Raw genomic sequence first — 24,739 nt, 5'->3', positions numbered from 1 at the left:
TTCAAGAAGGGAGCGATCTCAAGCGCCGTGCAAGTAAGCTGAGGACCGTTAAGTTTAACCGGCTGTGGGGTCTGGGATGAAGGGTTGGTTGGAGAGGATTAGGAGCAGGAGCGGCTGGAAGCGGAGGCAGCAGCTGTGGCCAGCTCACGGTTCCATGTAAAGGGGAACAGAAGACTGGGGCAGGTGAGCTAAGGGAGGATTCGAACTCCTAAGGAGAAAACAGCATGATTATATGCTGATTGGAATATTCCATCAGAAGGGGACCGATGAGAGCTGGAGGCGGAGTGGTGATTGCAGGCGTGGCATCTGAGCGGGCAAGGAGAGGCAGCCAGGACTATGAGGGGTTAACGTCCAGCAGGCCCAGGGGCAGCTCCAGTTCATGTGTCAGAAGGGCAGGCAGTGTTTTTACTCATTTATTCAAAAATACTGCATACCTGTTATTTCCAGGGCACTGTTTGGGGTGCTGAGGATAAAGCAGTGACCAGAACAAGACAAAAGTCTATTAACGCAGTGGTGCTGAGGTTCGGAGCGAATTGGTGTCCATGCACACCGCGTGCTAAGTTTGGTGCTGGGAAAATGGGATCGTTCTCTTCTAGCAGCTTCCGGGCTCCTAGCGAAGCGCTGAGATGGGGAAGGTGCTGGAAGTCTGCGGGAGGGAGTGGAAGGTGCGTGTGAGGAGCGGGGAGACACTCACTCAGGAGACGGGGAATTTGAATGGACCGGGACTGCCCGTCAAAACAGGGTCAGCTGGAGCTTTTGGTCATAACTTCAAATGAATTCATTCTTTTGCCTGGATGCAAGTGTGAGAAAAAGAGAACTGTACAAAATAACTTAAAATTTCAAACCCTCTCCACCGTCAGCCAGGAAAATGGTAGCTCCGTCGGCCTTTTTATACACCCAGCAGGTGGCTTCCTCCAAGGGGTCTGTCCTCATCTCCCCCACCTGAAAAGGAGCCTTGAAGGAGCAGTTGGTAGAAAGAAGCGAGACAGCTCTTCAGCCTTTGAATCAAGTCCTTATCATGTGGTGCCATTCAAAATCTATTTTAAATAAAGTAAAAGTTATCTTGCAATTACCTTTGCTGTGCTGCCTAAACTCTCCATCAATCAGAGCAACCAAAGCTCCTTTGTCACATCCTGAATGGGAAGGCAGAGGCCGGGACTAGGATTCCAGATGTGGCTCCTCCAGGACCCCAGTCAGGTCACCTGTCCTTGGCCTGTAGTCTGTTCAGCTGTAAAGCGTGATTTAAGATACGGATATCCTAAAAATGTGGTCTTTATTCATGCCCCTTAATATTGCTCGTAGGAAAGAGTTCTGGGCACAAGGTTCACTAATTGGGTAGTTTATAAAATAATAGCTCTTAAAAAAATAAAAATAAAATAACAGCTTTTAATTTGTGTATGTGGTAACCAGACTTGTAGGCAGGGTTTTTCTACATGTCAGACACTAGAAAGAGCCTGATGGATGTTTGCCCTTTCCACAAACCATTCTAATTTAATATTTAAAAGTATTACTAACTCTATACTTTTCTTCAAAACAACTCACATTTTGACGTCAACTTATTTTTAGAAAGGAGCATATCAATCACTTTGGTAAAGGGAAAATTATTATCACTTTCTGTGCGTTGAAGATTAAAAAATATTATGAAAACAAAGCAACTTTATTAAATTCCAGCTATGTAGTATTGTCTGTGAAAGAAGAGCCCAAACCCTACCTCCCTTTTTGAAAAGGTGTGATTAGTAAATAATATTAGGTAGGGGTAAAAAACATGTAAATGCCAAATTGCATCTTTCTGTATGATGTCATCAAAAGGATGTAAAGAGAATTTTGAGCACAGCTTTAGCGTGCTACTCCGGGAAACACTTTGAGCAACAGAAGATTAACAGCTGCAGTCTGGGTCTTGTCCATCAGTATGAGACAGAAATACTAACCTGTCTTAATTTCAAGGCATTTATCTAGCGACACGCAGATGCAACGGACCTCTTACTTAAGGTTTCTGTAAACCCTGTAAGGTAGTGACCAGCTTTCTCTCTCATTATTAGGGTAACGGACGTTCTCCTGACTCCACAGGAGTTTTCTTTTTGTCTGTTTTTTCTGATCTCAGGATAAAAACCTGCAGCCCCTCAATGTCACACTTTCAGGAGTTGAGAGCGATTCCTGGTCTACAGTCATTGTGGGGCACAGCATAACAGTACCTCCCCCCAAAAAATCCTTACAATTTTTCAGATAACTTCCTCAGTTACCCACTTGCTAGCAGGTTCTTGACTTAGCAGTCTCCATTATTTAGAGCATCACTGTATTGTTTCGGTTTTTAAAAACATGTAGAGTTTTCCTTTTCTTCCCTGTTCTTGACTGTCTTCAAAGAGCAGCGTTTTGCTATCTACTGGCTCTGAGCAGCAAGATCTAATTACTGTATTTGAGCAGGGCCCTTAGCTTATTTATATAGTGCACTAATCTTAGAAACTTCCCACGTACGGACAACAACGATGCTGGGCCAACTGGCTAGCTTTCTCCCCCAGGGCTCAGGTTTTAGACAAGTGATACGGGGTCGTGTGGCCTCAGTGGAGGTAATGGTTTTGGTCCCGAGAGAAGAACTTGCTGTTTTACCCACCCAGGGTGTGACGTGGTGGCAGCTAACAATTCCCAGCCTTTACAACAGACTTTTATTGTACTTTTGTGCCTTCCTGAGACGTAACAGCCTCCAAATTTCAGAAAGGTTCTTCTGTGATCTTTAGAGCGTACGTTTGCCTTTTAGCTTTTATAAACTTCTATTTCCCACCAATTTGAAAAAAGTGAATTATCACAGATTGAAAAAAGTGCCTATAAACTGTGGTAAATAGTGATGGAAGAGTTTTGACTGCAAAAAGCTTGCAGCAGCTTCAGCTCTGAGCTGCTGGTGCTTGAGTGTCGCACCAAATATTTTCCACATCTTCGTCAGTTCAGTGTTACTTCCGGATCATTCTGACTAAATTTAAGATGTAGTTTACTGGCAATTTTCTAATTGCATCATGAAAAAATAAAGAAGCTTCCTATAGCTGGTTAAGAGAAGGAAAAAGAAATTGAAGAAATTATTGTCTTTCTATTTAAGTCTTTAAAATTCATCTTAAATTAATCAGATTTCTCTTTCCAGGAGTAGATTAAATTGTTAACTATCCAGAACCGAGAGATTAAAAAACTTTTTTTTTTTTTTAATATGTCACTTTCACATCATTTGAAGATCTGAAACAAGACTTTGTTCCTCTTGAGCCAACAGGAGTGCATTTAGGATTACGGGGAAGCACTTCCGCGAAGTACTTAGTGTGGGAGAGAGTTTGCAGGACCTGCTTAAATACTTTAACAAGTGGTCTGTTAATCCAGTGAGTTGCCAAAACATTGGAAATCACTGACAGAAATAATCTGTTCAATACTTTGGCCTTGACCTCCTCACCTCAAATTTTCCATCCAACCTCAGCCAGCCACCTACACGGTGTCATCTTAGACTTTGCGACTATCGGAATCTCCAAGAGTAAATTCTGTTTCCAGCCTCCCACCCTCTGACCACTACCCCCCATCGATCTGGCTCACTCCCGTCTCCACTCTGACCTGAGCACCTCCGGTACCACCAGGACCTCCAAAACATTCCCATCAAACCCGCCCACCTTTCAGCTGTTCAGTTTGGCTTTTGCTGCTTTATGGGACTCAGATTCCTGGCCCATCGAGCTGATCCCCCACTGGCAAACCTTCTGAGCCAGCGTGCTTCTTTCCTCACCTCTCAACACTGTTTAAACCCAACTCAGCCGACTTGGCTTCTGCAGTCGGGTGGCTAGAGAGAAGCTTAGACTAACACACAACTGTGCTGACCGTCCATTCCTTCAGTTCATGACAAAGCCCAAGCCATCCCCGCTGCACTGAGTCAATTTACTTTCACTCTCCGAGATCCCTTTTCTACTTTTTCTTCTTTCTTCAAACCACCAGGACCCCTCCTCCCTCCACACTCACAGGGTGATGACCTCACCTCTTACTTCACTGACAACAACCACCGAGTTAACCGGAGATCTCCGCCTGTTATTTCTCCTGGAACTCCTGGTCGGCCTGACTCCCGTCTCCTTATGATGGATGGCTGTCCAATGCCAAGGCCAACCACTCCGAGCCTGCACAGGAACTCCCTTCCTGCAGTCATGCCCTCCGTCTCAGTTATCCGTGATTCCCCCGTCCGCTGGACTCTTCTACTGCCATGTAGTGTTGTTATGCTTCTAATCTCAAAAACAAAAAAGAAGACAAAAAGAACAATGACAATAAATGGCACCACATTCCCTGCCAAGTAATATCCCATTTTCTTTGCTCACTTTTATGGAGAAACAACTCGAAATTGCTGTCTGTTTTTGTCTCTCTGGCCTTCCATTCTTTCCCTGGCTTTGTCTCCAGCATTCCAATGAAATGCCTTCACATTACCAGATTCGATTGTCAGTTCTCTGTCATTATCTTTTCCTGCCAACATTTGACACAATGATCATTCTTTCTTACAATGCTTTTTTTTTTTTTTTCCACTTGGTCTCCAGGGTACAAAGTATACTTACTCTAGAATCTCCTCCAATCTCACAGATGGTTCCTTCTGTCTACGGCCATACCACCCTGAACGCACCCAATCTCATCTGATCTCGGAAGCTAAGCAGGGTCGGGCCTGGTTAGTACTTGGATGGGAGGCGAATGGTTCCTTCTCATTCTGCTTTGCTGGATAGCCCCTTCTTCCTGTCCTCCACATCCCGGAGTGTCCTAGGTGAAGGCTTCAGAAGTCTTTTCCAGCTACACCCTCTCCCTAGGGGATCTCATCCTGTCCGGTGGCTTTAAACACCCTTGACTCTCTGATGACTCCCAAATAAATACCAGCAACAGAACCCTTCTATCCACACTTGCATATCTAGCTGCCTTCTCAACACTGCCCTTCGCGTGTCTAACGGACCTCTCCAACAGAGCATGTTAGCCCCTGACTATTATACTCCCTCCCAGCCATGAACTTATTCTTTTCTAGTCTTCCTCTTCATGGTCAAGGGCAATTCCATCTTCTAGCTGCTGAAGCCAAAAATCTTGGAGTCATCTTTGACTCCTTTTGTTCTCTTCTACTCCAAAACAAGTTTGTCTGCGAATTCTGTCCATCTGACCTTGGAAAACACATTGGGCAGCTTGCTGCTCCCCTGCTCCACACCTCATCTAGACCATTATTAATCACATCTGCGAGGACGATTGTAACAGCCTCCTAACCGATCTTCCTGGTGGTTCCCTTTGCCTTCTGTTTATTTTCGACAAAGCAGCTAAAGAGATTCAGCGAATCAGTCTTTCAGTGGCATCCCATCATATAGTAAAACCCAAGTCCTTATGACGGCCTAAAAGGCCCCACTTAACCTGGCTCCGAGTTCCATCTCCTCCTGGCACTCCTCTTATGCTCATTCTGTTACAGCCACATGGACCAGCTTGCTGTGTCCCGAGCACATCGTCACTCACTCCCCCTCTGCCTGCAGTGCTCTGCTCTCAAATGTCCATTTCCCTCACTCCCTCTGTCCCGCAACCACTCCACGGATACCTATTTTATGCTCTGCAACGTTCTGTTTCCTCTGACCCATCAAAACTCTCATCCACCGCCATCTAGATTAGGAGGAAAGAAGGGAGGTTATGGCTCACGTGGTAGAGTGCATGTTTAGCATGCATGAGGTTCTGGGTTCAATCCCCAGTACCTCCTCTAAAAATAAATAAATGAATAGATTAGGAGGAAGACCATAGTCTGTGAAACTCCAACTAAAGGATGCTTATCTGACCTTCACCTTCTCAGAGAATTTTAATAATGTTTGTACTGCTAATATGACAGTAATCCAAATGAATCTTGCATCTGTGGAAATTTGAGATGGTAGATAAAGACAATTCAAACAGAAAGGAAAAAACACCAATGAAAAGAGAAAATGTCCCAAGGACGTGTTACCCCCCCCCCCCCATTCCCGTGAACCTTTCTTTATAGCCCATGGTTATTTGACTGTCTCTTCCCACTAAACTGTAGCTCCTTGGGGGCAGGAATTATGTCTATTTTGCTCATGGCTGTATTTTCAGTGCCTCGAACAGTGCTAACACGTGACACATCATTAATAAATATTTTTTGAATGAATGTTGTGAAACTTTTGTTAATCTAGTCCAGTGTCTTTGTTTTTTAAACATATCCTCCCTTCTCAGTAGGCCTGTTTTCTTAGAATGAAGATGTCGAATGGACCAAGTGCTTGTACCTTTCACTCAGGAACGCTGAGTGATTCTGGTTGGGCACCTGCATGTCAGGGCCTTATGGGAGCATCTAGTTACTGTGTTCTTTCTCCAAATCCCAGAGCTGATGCATTAGGTTCATGTTCTGGGGTATTTTGAGGTCTGATGAACACCGGCTTCTCCAAGATTCCAAAAACGCTTTTTCCTTCTGTCTCTGTGTCTCCCATGTCCACAGCTCACGTCTTCTTCTCCTGCCCCCTTTTTAAAAACTGGTCATAAAATTTAAAATATCACTCACTATTCTATATATGCCTTAGGAGATTTAGTGTTCCCTAGTTCAGGAAATGTGTTGGTCTAACACCCCTTAAAATATAATCAAGTCAGGGTGGAAGGAACATGAGTCTGTAAAAAACAGCTCTTTTAAGTTTCTAGTCAGAGACAGTGTATAAAGAAAGTACGGGGGTGTAGGTCAGTGGTAGAGCATGTGCTTAATTTGAGCATGGGAGAGGTCCTGGGCTCAATCCCCAGTACCTCCATTAAATACATAAATACATAAATAAATATTTTAAAAATAAATAAAATATATACCATTAAAAAAAAAAGCAGACTGTCTTAGTAAATAACTCAATCTAGTGCTCGATAGCATAAGACAATTTTCAGCTAGAGAAAGTGAGAATTTGAAATGCAGGCTTTCAAATCCTAAACCTGATGCCAGGAATATAAAACGCAGAAGGACTGCATGAACGAAAACAGATCTCAGGTCATTATTCAGAACACCAGTGGATTCAGAGGGAGCCGCAGGAGGTTCCACAGAGACCCCTTCCGGTTTAAGCAGAGCTGGTGTTTGTATGAGTCTTGACTGTCCTGGGGGGAGGCCGGGCAGCACAAAGAGGCGCAAAGGCACCCTGTAGACAGAAGAGAAGTCCCCCCCAGAAGTGAGCCGGAAACAGAAGACCAGAGGACGTCAGCTCTTAACCAGTCTTGAGTGGCTCATCGCGGAGAGATGACCTCTTGACCTAGGATTACGAGGCAAAATTTGCCCAGAAAATGGGGATTCCTGAAAGATGGCTGGAACTCCAGATATTTCAAGAAGCAATTTCAACCACTGCCATTTCCATTAGAGAAAAAGAAGAGGGGAAAAAAATACTCACAGAGAAAGACATTCACGATTCCTGATCTGTTGAACATTCCTAATTCGTGACCCTGGCAGATCATTTTCAAAAGGTTTTAAAGCCAGGCTAAGCTTCCCTAAGTAAAGGCATGGGGTGCCTCTTGTCCTCAAGGGTTAAATGAAGTTAAAATGAAGGCCCCATATTCCCATCGCTATTTTAAGGGACTCCGGAATTAATGTTTTTCAAATCCCTTTCGCCGTTTCAGCCAAAGGCATGCGCTGGAGACTGTCCATCTCTTCTGCAAGCTGGTCAGAAACCGTCTTGAGCAGCACCTGAAAGCGTCAAGTCATGGGAGACTCCATTTCAGTTGAACGTGCTGCAGTGAATTCTCGCAAAGACCGCCTGACAGCGTGAGCAGTGCTAGGTAAGAAGATGCTGCTCCATTTGGTTTGGTATCAACTTGCATTTGAGTTGGCATATTTCCCCATGAGCCATCAATCTTGCGGATTCACCACCTTTCAGCTTGATTTATAAGCTTCCGTTGCCAGGCACACACTACACACCACGAGTCTTCTTTCGTCCAGTGTTCCAACGGCTGTGCTGAGATCCTCACGTCAGAATTTGACAGATGTTGGAGGAAAACAGGAGGCAAGTCACAGAGTGGGAGAAGCTCGAGAACCAGCCTATTTATAACTTGGCCTTTTTTATTTGTTGTGTTCTGTACTACAAACCTGGCCTTAGCCTAAAGTTACTAGTCTAAGTAACCCAGTTCTGAAGTGAGACTCTCCTAATATTTAGAGCTGAATTATTCAGGCAGGCCTGGGAGATATTGCAGGTTCGGGTCCAGACCACCACAATACAGCAAACATTGTAATAAAGTGAGGCACACACATTTTTTTTGGTTTCTCAGGGCATATATAAAAGTTATGTTTACACTATTCTGTAGTCTATTAAGTGTGCAACGGCATTGTGTCTAAAAAACAATGTCCATATCTTAATTAAAAATACTTCATTACTAACAATGCTAACCATCATCTGAGCCTTCAGCGAGTCATAATTTTTTGCTGATGGAGGGTCTTCCCTCGGGGTTGACGGCTTCTGACTGGTCAGGGTGGCAGGTGCTGAAGGTTGGGGCTGCGGCAATGTCTTAAAAATGAGACAACAATGAAGTCTGCCCAACTGACGTGCTCTTCCTTTCACTTGAATACTTAGAGGCCATTGTAGGGTTATTATTGGGCCTAATTTCAATGTTGTTGTGTCTCAGAGAATAGGGAGGCCCGAGGAGAGGGGGAGAGTTGGGGGAACAGCCAGTTAGTGGAACAGTCAAAACAGCATTTATCAATTAAGTTTGTTGTCTTAGGTGAGTGTGGTTCATGGCTCCCCCAAACAATTATACAGTAACATCAAAGATGACTGATCACAGATCACTGTAACACGTAACAATCACGAAAAAGTCTGAAATAGTGCGAGAATTACCAAAATGTGAGACAGAGACACAAAGTGAACTAATGCTTTTAGAAAAATGATGCCGATAGACTTGCTGTAGGCAGGGTGGCCACAAACGTCCAATTTGGAGAAAAAGCGGTTATCTGTGAAGTACGAGAAAATGAGGTATGCCTGTAATTTGTAATAAGTCATTAATACTTTAAAACCCAAATACAAAAAATTTGTATATTTTATTGAGATATTGGTCACATATTATACAATCCACCCATTTAAAGTCTTTTTTTTTTTTTTTTTTGGTACATTTACCAGGTTGGGCAACCATTGCCATGATCTGATTTTAGAATATTTTGTCCCTTCTAAAAGGAGCCTTGTCCCCATTGGATGTCATTCCCCACTCCCTCCACTCCTCCACGCCCCACTCCACCCCCCTACTCAAGCCCCAAGCAACCATTAATCTACTCTCTGTCTGTACAGACTTCCCTATTCCAGACATTTCACAGGAATGGAATCATACACTATGTGGACTTCTGTGACTGATTCCTTTTCACCGAGGTTCATCCATGTTGTAGCACGTGTCAGTATTTCATTAATTTTTACTGCCCAATTAATAATATTCTGTTGTGTGGATATACTACACATTTTAGCTATACATTCATCAGCTAGTGGACACTCAATAAAAAAGTTTATATCTCATCATGAAAGAAAGGTGAGCAGCATTGTTCACACTCACAATGCGGGGCTCCACAGAACCAGGATGCGTTGAACCACAGAGGCCTCCAGCCTCGGCAGCTCCCCGCACCGTGTACTTAATGCTGGCTACGTCATTACTTGTGAAGCTGCACCGTCCACTGGGCTTCTAATGACTCTCTCACAGGTCGTTACAGTGCCTCACTGATCACGACTACAAATGCAGGTCTTATCCAGGACATGCAGGAAAACGTGAACAATAATTTGCATTCCAGTCAGGTCAGCTTTTCTGTTGGGAAGTTATAGCTTCAAACATAGAACAACACACCATCCAAACGTGTCTTCTCTAACACTCCTTGGACTGTAATCCCTGCATTGTAAGAATGTGATCTCTTTGAATGTTGTCTGTATCCCTCTCTTCAAGCCACTGCTGCCAACAGAGAGGACACAGGGGCTGTGGGTGGGAGGAGAAGAGCGGTCCAGTTCATGCAAGGAATTGAGTCGTTTCTCTGGCAAAACAGGCAGCTTGTTGATTACAAGCGTGAGAAGACGTTGATCCGAAGGGTCCGTTGAACTGGAAGGGCCCATTGGCATCGTGGAGTAATAGTCTTGCAAGCCCATGGAGAAGATCAGGCACAACCACATAGAAGGGAGCCTACGGAGGAGGTGGGGTAACTGCTCTGGGAGACAGCAGAAGGGGGCGTCACACAGGGGAAAGGATGCCTGCCGCCACTCCAATGGCCCTCGGGTGCTACTGATGGGAGGTGACACTACACTGGGAAACAGACAAGTGAAAGCCAAGCCTGCCTTCCTGAGTTTGGGACTTGGTTTCACATAAATGGAATCCTCTGATATGTGGTCTTTTGTGACTGGTTTCTTTCACTTACTGTGTGTGGTTTAATGCTCTACTGGTGCCATCTTGAAATTTTTGATAATTTAATCTCTGCATTTGTGTTTTGTACGTGAAGCCCTAAGGGACAATGGAATATGCATGTCAGCAGCAGAGAAATGTCAGGAGACAAGCCCTGAGCAATTGGCTTGATGGCCAAGCACATATATGGATGCCTTGGGGACAGTCTGGGCCCAGTGGGGTCCCAAGGTGGCCGGGCCAGGACTTGGCCCTGATTGGGGCTGATGACAGTTGCAGCAGCAGCAGCAGAAGCAGTGGAGACAGACCAGCTGCAGCTACAGGGAAAAAAGAGTGGCTGCCAGCACCTGGGGTGGGAGGCAGCAAGACCCTCTGTCCCCAGAGCCCATCCTTGCAGTGTCTGCACAAGTATTAGCTCTCCGGCCTGAGCCCCAGGACAGGAACTGTGGGTGCTCAAGCAGTAAAGTTTGCCAGTAAATTATTACAAAGGGAAACCATACACGTGGGCATTGCATTGAAGCTTATCAGGAAGCTATTAGAATTCTCAGAGATCAGGCTCTCCAGTCTTTAAAACTGCTGGAACATTGCAAAGCAAAGCAAAGCAAAGCAAATATCCACAGGCTTGGAAATGAAATTTAAAGGTCATGGCATTCAACGGAAAAGAACACCACTTCCATAAGGAGCTCCGAATAAAGCAAATATTAACGAGGAAAAAATTCTTAAAATTAAATCTTCATTGTAATTGAAGATACAATTTCAGAATGCATAAATTAGTGTTTGAAGTTACATAAAAATGATGAGGCCAGTTTCAAAAACCTCCACAAGTTAGAGGAGATACCAGAAAAACTATTAAAACGCCAGTGTGTAATTTGAAATTTACAACTCAATTCAGACTTACAGGAAATCAATTTTGTACTAAGAATTAAATCCTTTTTTTTAGAAAAATTATTCTGTGAGAATAATCTCTAGATGTGCTAAATTATAGTTTAAAGTAATTTATCAGAAATGTATCATGGTGTCAACAGACCAATGCCCTTAAGAGCTCCAGAAATATTTTCTTCTTTCTCAAAATTAAAAATTATCCAAAATTATTAGTGATCTGGCATCTGGCAAGAGTGATTGATGTTGCTTTCAATTATATTGATGAAAAATGAAATTGCTAAAAGTGCAGCTTGCAATGATCTAATCAATGAATTTACAGAAAAGCAGGCCAGAAAAATCTTCTGTTAGGTCAAGATATCCCATTTTTAAAGTATCATTATTTATTATACTATGTAAAATTATGACAGACAATGGAATATTACTCAGCGCTAAAAAGAAATGAGCTATTAAGCCATGAAAAGACATGGAGGAATCTTAAATGCACATTTACTAAATGAACAAAGCCAATCTGAAACACATACTGTGAACCTAAAACTGCTCTAAAAAGTAAAGTCTACATAGTGTATGTGCTGCCGAAGCAAGCACAGTAAAGTCTATTGAAAAGGGGGGAAAATAGGCAAAAGATCTGAACACCTCACCAAAGAAGATGTACAGATGGCAAATAAGCATATGAAAAGATACGCAATGTCGTATGTCAGTAGGGAATTGCAAACTGAAACAGAAATGAGATATCACCACACACCTATCAGAACGGCAAAAACCCAGAACATTGCCAGCACCAAACACTGATGAGAATGTGGAGCGACAGGAATTCTCCTTCGTGGCTGGTGGGAATGCAAAACGGTCTAGTCACCCTGGATGACAGTTTTGACAGTTTCCTACAAAGCTAAACATACTCTTAACATAGAACACAGCCATCACATTCCTTGGAATTTACTCGAAGGGCTTGAAAACTTACGTCCAACACAAATCTGCACATGGATGTTTGTGCAGCTTTATTAATAATTGTCCAAACTTGGAAGAAACCAGGATGTTCTTCAATAGTTGAGTGGATAAATAAACTGGTAATCCAGACCATGAGATATGATTTAGTACAAAAAAGAGAGGAACTATCAAGCCATGAAAAGACATGAAAGAATCTTATGCATATTCCTAAGTGAAAGAAGCCTCTCTGAAAGGCTCCATACAGTCTGATTCCAGCTACATGACATTTTGGAGAAGACAAAACCATAAAAGGTTAACATAAAACAGTAAAAGGATCAGTGGTTGGTTGCCAACAGTTGTGGGGAGGGAGGGGTGAGTAGGAGGAGCACAGAGGATCTTTAGAGGAGGGAAGCTGTTCCGTAGGACCCGACGATGCTAGATACACGTCCTCGTGCACTTTCAAAACCCATAGCATGTACAACACCAAAAGTGAACCCTAATGTAAACTATGGGCTTTGGGTGATCCTAGTTTGTCAGGGTAGGTTCATCAGTTAAAACAAATGCATCCCCCTGGGGGGGGGGTTGCTGATAGTGAGGAAAGCTGTGTCTGTGTGTGTTTTCAAATGACTTACAGTTAATCATTGAAAGCAAACTAAATGGAACACTTACAAATAGAGAAGAATTACATGTCAGAGCCTTTTGCAAACTGAGCTGGGACAGAAAGGGACTGAGGCTGCCCCCCTGTGTGTGGGGCGGGGGCAGGGGGTATGCAGCAATTCTCTTTGCTGCAAATCTAAAATTTCTTAAAAAAAACTATGTAAAATTTTTTGAATATTCAAGATGTACTACATTTTAAAAAATTTTTTAAATTGAAATATAGTCAGCTACAATGTGTCAGTTTCTGGTGTACAGCATAATGTCCCAGTCATGCATATATATAGATATATTTGTTTTCATATTCTTTTTCATTAAAGCTTATTACAAGATATTGAATATAGTTCCCGGTGCCATACAGAAGAAATTTTTTTTAATCTATTTTTATATATAGTGGTTAACATTTACAAGTCTCAAACTCCCAAATTTTTCCCTTCTCACCCCTTTCCCCCAGTAAGCGTAAGATTGTTTACTATGTCTATGAGTCTGTTTCTGTTTTGTAGATGAGTTCATAGTGTCCTCTTTTAAAAAAAAAACAAAACACACAGTCTATTTTTAAAAAGCTGATAAACAACAACAACAAACTATAAGATACACCAAAAAAAAACAAGAAAAAGCAGTCTGTTAAGAGGTAAACCTATCAGCAAAACTAGATCCAGATATGGCCCAGAGGTTGGAACTATCAAACAAGGTCTTTAAAAAAAACTAGGATTAATATGTTAAAGGAACCAGCAGAAAATGTGGACAGTATGCACGAACAAATGGGAAATTCTTGCAGAGAGATAGAACTATAAAAAAGGGTAAATGCAAATTCTAGGCATAAATAAACATGAAATCAGAGAGGAAGAACTCCTATAATGGACTTACGAGCAGACTGGGAAGAACTGAAAAAGGGGTCAAGCAATGTGAAGGTTCATAGGAATTATTCAAACTGAAACATAAAGAGAAAACTAAGTAATTTTTTTTTAAGCTTAGAGCAACCAAGAGCTGTGGCACAGTATCAAACAACCTACTGTATGTGAAATCGGAGTCCCAGAAGGGAAAGATAGAGACTAGCAACAAAGAAATATTTGAAGAGATAATGGTTGAAAATTTTCCAAAATTAATTCAAGACAATAAACCATTGATTCAAGAAACTCAGAGAATTCCAAGCTGGAGGGAAAAAAAAAATCACCCAGGTTCTTTATGGTCAAATTGCTAAAAACCAGGATAACCGATAAAGTCTTGAAGGTGGTCGGAGTTTAAAAAGAAAATTATGTTGCTGTTTTAATTTGCATCTCCCTGATGACAGATGACGGGGCACATCTTTTTATATGCTTACTTGCCATCTGCATATCCTCTTTGGTGAGGTGTCTGTTCAGGTCTTTGGCCCATTTTAATCAGTGTTTTTGCCTTCTTATTGTTGAGTTTTAAGAGTATTTTGTATATTTTGGAAAAAATCATTGATCAGATGTGTCTTTTTGCAAATATTTTCTCCCTGAATGTGGCTTGTCTTCTTGTTCTCTCGATATTGCCGTTCACAGAGCATAAATTGTTTTTGTTTCATGAAGGCCAGCTAATTTCTTTCATAGATGGTGCCTTTGATGTTTTATCTAGAAAGTCACAGGCATACCCAAGGTCATCCAGGCTTTCTCTTGCATTATTCTCTAGAAGTTTTATAGTTTCTCATTTTACATTTTGGTCTATGATCCATTTTCAATTTTTGTGAAGGGGATGAAGTCTGTGCCTAGGTTCGTTTCTTCGCATGTGTATGTCCAGTTGTTCCAGCTCCATTTGTTGAAAAGACAAATATATTCTGACAATTTTTACCAGTTTCCTCTTCACTTTTATGGAAGAAATAATTTTCAGAGGTCTTACTTTGTTTACTTTTCTGACGTCCCTTCCAATGAGGAAGCACCGGTTAGACATCGACTTATTTGCCCCCACCTCATGTTCCTGTCAATAGATGTAACATTTCACATTAGGACAGCTCTGTGTTTTAGAAGGTTCTGATGAGACCTATACCTTGAGCCACGGGCAATGCAACCCAACACATCTGCCATACACAGTTATGAGTGAGTTCTTCAGATACCCTTTTTAAAAAAATATTCTTCCTGATATCTTTTTGAATTGTAGTTCTCAGTGTTGTAAAGCACTTTGGGAGAGTCTGTCCTGAAGGGACCAAAACAAATAAATAAAAACCAAAATCATCTCTCAGTAGCTTTAATTAATTTTGTTTCATTAGTTCTGCACTTTTCATGCTTCTGTCATATAATTATTTGTAAATTATATTCATAACAGTTTCTTAATTTGTAGTAATTCCATCACTCACTCAGAGGAGAATTGTTCATTATTTTGTCCTGTGATTATCATGGAAGAAAAACAAGAATTCTAAAAACTGTGAAATTAAATCGGAAGAGAATTTCAAACCATCACATTCCCCTTTGCTCTGACATCCCAGATGGTGTCTATGGTTTGTATCCAGAGTTATGCAAAATGACAGATGTCGGAAGCAAATATTTTCAGCATATTAATAGGAGCAATGCACTGGCCCTTTCTGTGTTAGCAGGGATGTCGCTGATAAAGAATGCTGAGAACTCTCGGACAGAGCTGGAAAAAAGGCTCACACGCTGCCTGCAACTAGCTTAGGGGCTGGATTGGTAAATGGAAAATCAAAACATCGAGGCAATACCCCCTCCTCCTCCAGAGACTTATGTGACTTTGACTGTGTTCCTTCTGCAGTGAGACAGGACCAATAAGCAGACTAGTTAGGTTAATCAGCAGGAAGTAACAGCTCATGCTTTCAGCATCACAGTCGGGGAATGATTTTTCAACTCCCTGAAGCTTATTTCTGTAAGCTCTGCAATGTTAATTTTACAGACTTGAAGGCAGTCCCTCTGAAACTTATCACACAGGTAACTGCTTTCTTAAAGCGAATGACACGGAACATCATTTCAACCTCAGCTTTATACCTCAGGCCCTTTTCAGTGGAAAAGCTAACAATTATATAAGTACCATCCATTTGCACAGGGTCAACCATCACCACTGGGAGAGTGGGAATAGTGTCAAAGCTAAGACAGCAACAACTCCTTCTCCAGACACCAGCTGGGCATCCGGCAATTCAGTCCTGACACTAACTACCCGCAGTTAGTATCAGATCCCACAGATTCAAGGACTCAGTCCCCAAGGAAGGCTCCCGCCTCGGATGCCAGTCAAAAGTCCTACCCACCTGTACTTCTGACCGACCAGCTGTAAATCAGTGGTTCCGACGACCCTATCTTCAGGTTTAATCATTTGCTAGAACAGCTCACAGAACTCAGTGAAATACTTTCCTTAGGTTTACTGGTTTCTTCTAAAGGATACAGCTCAGCAACAACCTGAAGGAAGAGATACACAGGGAAGGTGTAAGGGTAGGGGGTCCAGAGTTTCCTCAGAATCTCTGGTGTGCCACCCTTCCAACGGCTCAGTATGATTACCAACCAGGAAATGCATCACATCTTGTTATTCAAGACTTTGTAATTTGTAGATACTAACTACTATGTATAAAATAGATAAATAGCAAGGTCCTACTGTATAGCACAGGGAACTATATTCAATACCTTGTAATAGCCTATAATAAAAAAGAATATGAAAAGGAATATATATATATATATATATATATATATGTAACTGAATCACCATGCTGTATGCCGGAAATTAACCCAACATTGCAAACCGACTATCCTTCAATTAAAAAAAAAAAAAGACTGCACAGAGCTAGATGTCCAGCCACCTTCTCAGAGGTTGGTGGGTGGGGTGGAAGTTCCAGCCCTAATAACTTGGTCTTTCAGGTGACCAGCCCCGTCCTGAGGCTCTGTAGGGGCTCCACCCTACGTCACATCATTAACAAAAACTTAGATAGGACGGCAAGGAGTTCCTTATGAATGACAAAAGACATTTCCACCACTCAGGAAATTCTGAGAATCCGGGACAGAGACCAAGTCTATTTCTTATTATATATTCCACAGCCCCAGAGCCCGACTGCCTGGGTTTGAATCCAGGCACCATGACTTATGACCTGTGTGACTTGGGTGCATTAAGTCATTTCCATGTACCCAGGTTTCCTCATCTTTTAAATGGTGGCAATAATAACAGAACCTGCCTAATAAGCTTATTGTGAGGTTTAAATCATCTATCAAAAGTGCTTAAAACAGTGCCTGGTGCACAGTTAGCAATCTGAAAGTGTTTAATTGCTTTTCACTCCCTTGTTCACCCCATTGTGCTATAAAATTCTAACCCCTATGTTTCCTACAGATTAAATTTGAAAGGGCATTCAAGTATTTTGCAAAAGGTTCAATTCCATATTATTCACAGCAAGTGGTTTAATAAGTGTTTGATAGAGGTGAGTTTGGTTAGAGGTGTCCTTTCTTCTCAATGGGGAATTTGGGGAGTGTAGGCTGTGTGTGCGTGTGTGCGTGTGTGTGTTTATGCAAGTGTGTGAGTGACATTTAGAGAACTCGACCCTCCAGAACGCAAATATTTACAAGGAGTATATCTAAGCTTTCGGTTATTCCTGTCAGTACAGTAATATGTACAGATAAGTTCCAAACCATTGCTCTCGATAAGAATGAAGAAAAGATATCTTTCCAAATCAAAAACTGATAAGTGATTTTCGGCCAAGATTTAAATAAATTATGTTCCTAGTTGCTGGCAGAATGTCAGTATTTCCATTATCAGATGTTATCAAATCCAAATGATATAGGGTAGAGATCGCTATGTTCCACTAAAGGCTTTGAATTCAAGGTGCAATTGCCCTGAGTTCTCCCAGGGTGTTATGCAGTTCGCATTGACACAGGGATAAGCTCGGTTGATTCATTAAACTGATCACAATATGACAGCAATGTGATAAATTCAAAGACAAACCCATGCAGGAAAGTCAGGTTGCAGAGATGAATGTCTCACACGCCCACTTGTCTTTCCTGTGCAGCTACTTTTGGGCCCATACCACAGTTTAATTTATGAGGACTTGTAGAATCTTTTTAAGGATCTGCTTGGAATTTGATCTTTCAGGCCAATGACGTCCTGTGCTCCCTCCAAGGAAGTTCAAGTCACACGTATCAAGAATCTCCTCTAACCACCTGATTTATTTAGCCAAAGCTCACCATTCCTTCTGGCCCACCATCGTAATCACCCAATAAGTTTTTTGGGAAAAAAAAATCCCAGGTCATACTTGTTGAGATTCCCATAAGGAAATTGTTGGGTTAGAGCATCTATCATTTTTAAAGTTTCTAAGGGGATTGTGATCATCAGACAGAATTATAAGCCATTGGTCTTTCTCGATGATCTGTTACTTGACAGAAATGCAGTAGGGGGCATTTAGAAATAGTTGGCCTCCTCGGGACCCGTCTTTGCTGAGAACTATTGCTTATCCACAAGGGGTGGGTCTTGACTGGCATAGTTTCAGGACCAGACTTTCTTCCAGGCGCTGGTGATTTGACTAAGGGAAGGCCTGTGGCATAAACTGGGCCAGATTTTTTCTCTCATTTTATTTAAATCGAGTCACTGAGACTGAAAGAGCTGGAACAAAATGCAGAAGACCATGATCGCAAAGGCCCACATGCCAGCTGCCCGGTGGGTCCCTGAGGCTCCCCTGGTTCCCATCTCTCCTGATGCCCATTCTGTTCAACTTCTCCTTGAATTCTGCAAAACCCTCTGCAGTAGTCTCCATGTCAGCTTGGCTGGCCCACGGTATTCCCCCCTGGTAACCATAAGTTTCTTTTCTGTGTCTGTGAGTCTGTTTCTGTCTTGTAAATAAGTTCATCTGTGTCATTTCTTTAGATTCCACATATAAGTGCTATCTTGTGATATTTGTCTTTCTCTGTGTGACTTATTTCACTTAGGATGATCATCTCTAGGTCCATCCATGTTGCTGCAGATGGCATTATTTCATTCCTTCTTATGGCTGAGAAGTATTCTATTGTGTGTGTGTGTGTGTGTGTGTGTGTGTGTGTGTGTACCACATCTTCTTTATCTAATTATCTATTGATGGGCATTTAGGTTGCGTCCATGTCTAAGCTGTTGTAGATAGTGCTGCTGTGAACATAGGGGTGCACGTATCTTTTTGAATTAGAGTTTTCTCCAGATGTATCCCCATCACCTCTTAATTCTTTCACTTGTAATTCCTACAAACCAGAACATTCTGCTATGCAAGCAAAGTGGCCACCATCAAAACCAGGAAATTAACAGAGAAATCGTCCTACCATCTAGTCCACAGATCTCACACCAGTGCATTCTTTCCTCCAGGATCACATGTTGAAATTTCATTGGTGATTTTCCTTGATGTCAGCTATTGGGGGGACAATAGAGATTAATTTCATTAAAAATGTATCCCTCAAAGGGCTTGAGCAAACAAGGTGAGAGTTTTTCGGAACAGGTGGGAACACACGAGTAGAGCTTGAGCAGACAGACGCACGCGGTCTCTGATCTCAGCACTCTGCGGAGGGACATGTGGGTTGGGGCAAGTTGGATTAGTATGTGTCTGGACCCCAAGAGAAGGACTCAAGTCCCTCCCCCTACTCAGTTGCTCTCCCTTTTTATAGAGCCAGCATGAGTGGCCTTGCCAACTGGGACACGATGTCTGCTTGGGTATCAGGCAGTCTGGAGTTAGATGGCAGCTGTTCGGGGACTTAGTTGTCTGCTGCCAACACCTGTTGACCTTGTGAGAAGTTGGGTTTGGACACAGCTCCTCCTGCTGGGAGAGGGGGAGGCTCTGGACCATTCCAGATTATTGCCAGGCAACCTAAGTCTTCAGGGTCAGATAATCCTGTTTGTCTGTCCACAAAGTATACAGACAATTCATGAATAAAGTCTATCTTAAGTAAAGTTTAGGTTGTTGAGGGAACATTAAATAGGGCTTGTTTTTTGCCTCCCTCCCTTCCATCACTGTGCCCAGAGGTTACCAATTTGAAACAACTTTTAGATGATCTGCACACACAGTCCCTGCAAGAGAGACCACAGGGATAAATATCCCAGGAGCTGATGCTGTGATGATGTCACAAATTAGGAGTCGCCTCAGGGTGGCACAGTGATTTTATAATCTACTATTTACATGATGCATAGATACAACTTCCCAAGAGGTTTCGGTTCAGCAACTCCACAAAATGCTTCAACTGTTTAATCATTTAAGGTTGCATCTCATCATTTCACTTTGAATATATTTAAATGCATCCTCTATAAATGCCTTAGGAAACCTTCCCCTAGACCTGTATGTTCAATATGGTAGCCACTAGCCATATGCAGTTATATAAATGAAAGCTACGGTGAACTAATTTAAATTAAGAATTTAGTTCCTCAGTCTTCCTAGACACAGATCAAGTGCTCAGTTGTTACATGTTCTTAGTCGCTACCTTATTGGATGATGCAGATAGAGAACATCTCCATCATCAGAAAGTTACATTAGATAGTGCTTTGCCAGGAGACAAAATCTTGAAATGGCCTATGTCCAAATCTTATCAAAAGCCTATTCAGGAGAAGCAATATTTACAGAAGATTGGCAGAAGAAGGCTCCTTCCTATGATTTCTTTGTGCTTTAGCCTTGAATCCGGCAAGACCGTCAGTAGTGTTTTTGGATCATAGCGTCTTGGCTGTCTACAGGACTGCCTTCACTGAGCCACGCTTTGGGATTTTGTCCAAGCACTCATTAAGAGGTAAGCTGGCGCAGTGCTGTGCCAGAAAGTGAAAGAATTGCTCGGGTATGACAGGGACCTGTCAAAAGAGTACAAGTGCCGGTTTGATGGGGCATTCATCGGCCAAATCTGGGAGAAATTAAGCAGCACAAAAAATAATGATCAATCCAGCATGGAGATGAGTCCATACTGAAGTGTGGAGGAGAATGCTGTACTGTGAAATGCCAGTGAATAACTGCAGAAGGAATGATGGTTGAATTAGAACATCACCACGAGACACTCCATGGTCATACCTGTTTCAGGCACGAATCACAGAGAAACGAATAGGGGGAAAGGTGGAACAAAATATTTGCATAATATCCAAGTATCTCTTTACAAAACATTTATTAATTATAAAGGTACGAAATAGTGACTTCCCAGTGGAGAACCCTGGCGGACACTACCTTGAGCAAGTGTTCACAGCTGACACCATCAGAAATGGAAAGAGGACGTATATTACGTGGCTCTTCCTGACGGGACACACTGAGAGCACGATACCACTGAGATATTCCTGCCAAAACAGGACCTGAATCTAATCATGAAGGAATACAACAAACCAAAAGCAAGGGACATTTTGCAAATATCTGATCTGTCCTGTTCTTAGCCCCGCCACCTGGCCATCGCCAAACAAGCAGCGGAGCCTCCTGTCACTCTCTCTCATAAAAACCCTGATTTTTCTCCCTTCATAAAATTTCCTTTAAGTTGTGATTATAAGCAAAAGCACTTCTATTTATTTTCAGCATAAAAGCTTGCACAGATATAAACAAAGCTATGCAAAGAACAAAAGAATTTAACACCAGGAGCAGAGGTGGGGCACAACTGGAAATAGGCTGTCCAGCTTGTGGATTTTCTAGTTTTGTCACTGAAAGTCCTGTGTCCCGGCAAACTCCATAGTAGCTTTGCCATTCTGCTGTTATCTTCGCTGCAGGATCACTTTTTTCTTGATCTATGGAAATTTCTATGATATAAAGGGTGAAATAGGAATGCCTTTTCTTTCCTCCCCCCAGGTGACTATCTAGTTGTCCTAATGCCATTTATTAAAGAAATTATATTTTCTACAGGGTTAGCATAAATTCCTCTCCATGTTTAGGTCTATTTCTAGATTCTATTTTATTTCATTGATCAGAGCAGGTGCCAGCACCTTATTGTTTTAATTCCTGTTGCTTGAAACGTGTTTTACTAACGGGTAGAACTAATTTCACTTTATTACTCTTCTTTTTAAATACTTTTTTTCTGGCAATTTTAGTGAACTTGGTTTTCCTGATGAACTTCAGAATAAGCTTTTTTTTCTTTAAAAAAAGCAAGTTGCAACGTCACCGAGATTACCTTAAATTTCTAGGAATAACTTAGGGAGAATTAATATCTCTGATTAGCTTTCTGCAATTGCTCAGATCAAAAGCTAAGGAGTCATAATGGATGTGTGTCTACTTCTTCCACATTCTTCATCTGATCCTGTGAAAATCCTGTGAGCAGTTCTCTCAATATCCATCCAGAACTTGGTCAATTCTCACCCACTTCCTCCTCCTACCCTAGTTCAAACCATCACTATCTTCTCACCCATATTTCTGCAACAGCTTCCTAACTGGTCTCTCCCTGCCTTTCCTCCTGCTTCAGTCCTTTCCCGACACAGACGCCACAGTCAACTGTTCACACAAGTCACATCGCCTCCCTCCTCTGCTCAAACCCCTCTGTGCAATGGAATGTTACTCAATCACGAGAAAGAAGGAAACCCTGCCATTTGTGGCAACATAGACAGACCTTGAGGGCATTACGCTTAGTGAAATAAATCAGACAGAGAAAGACAAGAACCATGTGATCACATTTGCGTGTGGAATCTGAAAAAGCCGAATTCATAGGAAAAAGTACATTGGTGGCTGCCAGGGGCCGGAGGGTTGGGAAAATGGGGAGATGTTCGTCAAAGGGTGCGACCTTCCAGCTGTAAGACGAGTAAGTTCTGGGGAGCTAACGTGCAACGTGGCGAGTATAATTAACAACACTCTATTTCATACTTGAAGGTTGCTAAGAGATCTTAAATGTTCTCACCACATGCAGAAATAATTACGTGAAGAGATGCAGGGGTTAAAAAATCACAGCAGATAAGTGTATCAAATCATCGCTTTGTACTTACACGATGTTAGATGTCAATTATATCTCAGTAAAATTGGACTGGGGGAAAAAGCCCTATATCTCAGTAAAATTGGACTGGGGGAAAAAGCCCTCGAGAGGCCGTCCACCTTACTCAGTGAAAAACAGACTTGGAGAGAAAGATAGAAACGAAGGGAAAAAACTTAACAGATGGCATTTGTCAGCATGTAGTGGGAGTTAAGCTTTTCTCTTAGCAGATGGACGGACATTCTTGTAACCAAATTCCATGATTTCTCAGTAACCATGAAGATTTTTAAATAAATAACATCCACCAATTTAAAATTCTGAGCAGCCCCTGGAAGGTAAGGGATATTTAGCGTACTCAGAATTTATCAAGTGAAATGGCCAACTGACAGATCCTAGATTTAGTGATCTTCAGAGAAAGAGAACAGAAAAAGGAGGAAAAGGTCTCAGTGGTTAATTTCTTTTACATTTGGGTTTAAAAAAAATTATATGATGGGGTAGACTTTGAAAAAATTGTGATTTTAAGAATTCAAAACTGACAGTGAAAAGAATGTAGGAATTTTAATAAAGTATTTGTGCTTCCACTGAAACTTCAGAGGGATTAAGATGTTCCCAGGACACAAGGGTCCAAGTCGTAGCACGTTCCTTCACAAGTGAGGTGGGGAGGAAGTGACTCGGAACACTCCTGCCCTCTGTAAAAGCAAACACCCAGTGTCGCCCTGCGGCAGCAGCGGAGTCAAGGGCTGGAGCTCGTTCAGACTTCTTCAGGCTACACTCAGTGAGGCTGGGAAGGCTCGTCCTCTGTAATTCCACACATTAAATGAGAGCCTTTTCCTTTTCTCCTTCTGTACTAAACACTGTCATAGATGAAAGCTTTCCAGATTAATTTCTAACCACTTCATTATGAAGCAAAATGTTTTCATCTGCATCCCCCCTCCGCCCCCTGGACCGCACCCCCCCTTTTGTAACTTGTATTGTCTTTTATTAATGAAGGAAGAAAGAACTGATCATAGAGATGGCTTGTTGTTTAAAATATCAAGAGTGTTCCAACAGGTCAGATCTTTGTGGGAGTCGCAGAAAAGACCTGACAGCTCCAAAGGGCCGCAGAGAAACATGCAAGGTCACTTCAAACTTCCCAGCCGCCAGCAGTAAACAAACAGGGGAAGATCAGCAGGGGTGGGAGTGTTTCCTGTCTCGTTTATCACCATCATCAGCAGATTATCATCTATCTTGGAAACTGGATTTATGCAGGAAACTGAGGAAGAAAATGATTATTCCTCTGGAAATGGTGGGAAAATTGAAACTAATTTTCTTGGTTTTGGTTCTTAACAGTAAGAAAGTAAAGCGATTAAAATTATATATAACTGAATATATGCGTGTAACTGAATCACTTTGCTGTACACCTGACAAGGTGTAAATCAACTATACTTCAATAACAAAAACCAAACATTTTTTAAAAAGAAAAAATTTTCCTGCAAGAATTTTCATTATTACAAATTTACAAAGTCATTAAAAGATTCTACTTTAAATCAAATGTTTTGCTCCTCTCCCGTTACACAACGCAATGTAGCTTTACTTAATTGGGCTTTACGAATAATGCAAAATCAATAATAAACGATCTTAACACTTCAAAAGGCATTATATTTTTAAAAATTAAGTCTCCACATAAAATTTGTTCCATCTGTTGTGTGCTCTCAGCAGCAGCTTTCAAACTTTTTTTTTACATTACTCACTTTAAGAAATAAATTTTACATAATACTTACACATACACACCCCCAAATACCCTGACAACACAGTACATGCCAGTATTTTCTGTTCAAGTCCATTCTCCTCCATTCCACCAGAAAAACTGCTGATAAAGGCCCTCAATTAATTTCTTCACTAATGGATCACAAATTGCAGTTTGAAAAACACTGTGGATCACACATCACTTTATTTTGTCAAATAATCAAAAACACTGGGATTCAGAATCAGCTTACCAGCTAACCCGTATCAGAGAACGCCTCTTGTTCAGTTTTCACTGTGAGGCATCTCTGGAGGTCTGGGTTGGAGGCAGGTTCAACCTTCCAGAATAAATTTGTGGTCATTCCTACCAGTTGTCCAGACCTCTTACCCACTTGGTGCCATCCTGGCTTGAGGGTGTTTTGAGATTGCCCACA

The 24,739-nt window shown here is 41.9% G+C and overlaps 1 long non-coding RNA gene across 2 annotated transcripts; it reads right to left on the bottom strand.

The window, feature by feature from the left end:
* Nucleotides 1-513: 513 nt before the first annotated feature.
* LOC116660083 lies at nucleotides 514-19,381 on the bottom strand. Of its 2 annotated transcripts, XR_004315459.1 has the most exons (5): nucleotides 19,008-19,381; nucleotides 15,998-16,145; nucleotides 5,555-5,616; nucleotides 3,992-4,229; nucleotides 514-646 (listed from the first exon to the last, which is right to left on the bottom strand). It is a non-coding gene; the product is annotated as an uncharacterized LOC116660083 (long non-coding RNA). The 2 variants fall into 2 exon arrangements; XR_004315458.1 differs by lacking the exon at nucleotides 5,555-5,616.
* Between the last annotated feature and the right edge of the window lie 5,358 nt (nucleotides 19,382-24,739).

Source organism: Camelus ferus, chromosome 26, assembly GCF_009834535.1.
Source record: "Camelus ferus isolate YT-003-E chromosome 26, BCGSAC_Cfer_1.0, whole genome shotgun sequence".
Taxonomy (NCBI): Eukaryota; Metazoa; Chordata; class Mammalia; order Artiodactyla; family Camelidae; genus Camelus; species Camelus ferus.
Note: the sequence above shows the minus strand (reverse complement) of the source record. Positions and strands in the feature narration are given on the sequence as shown.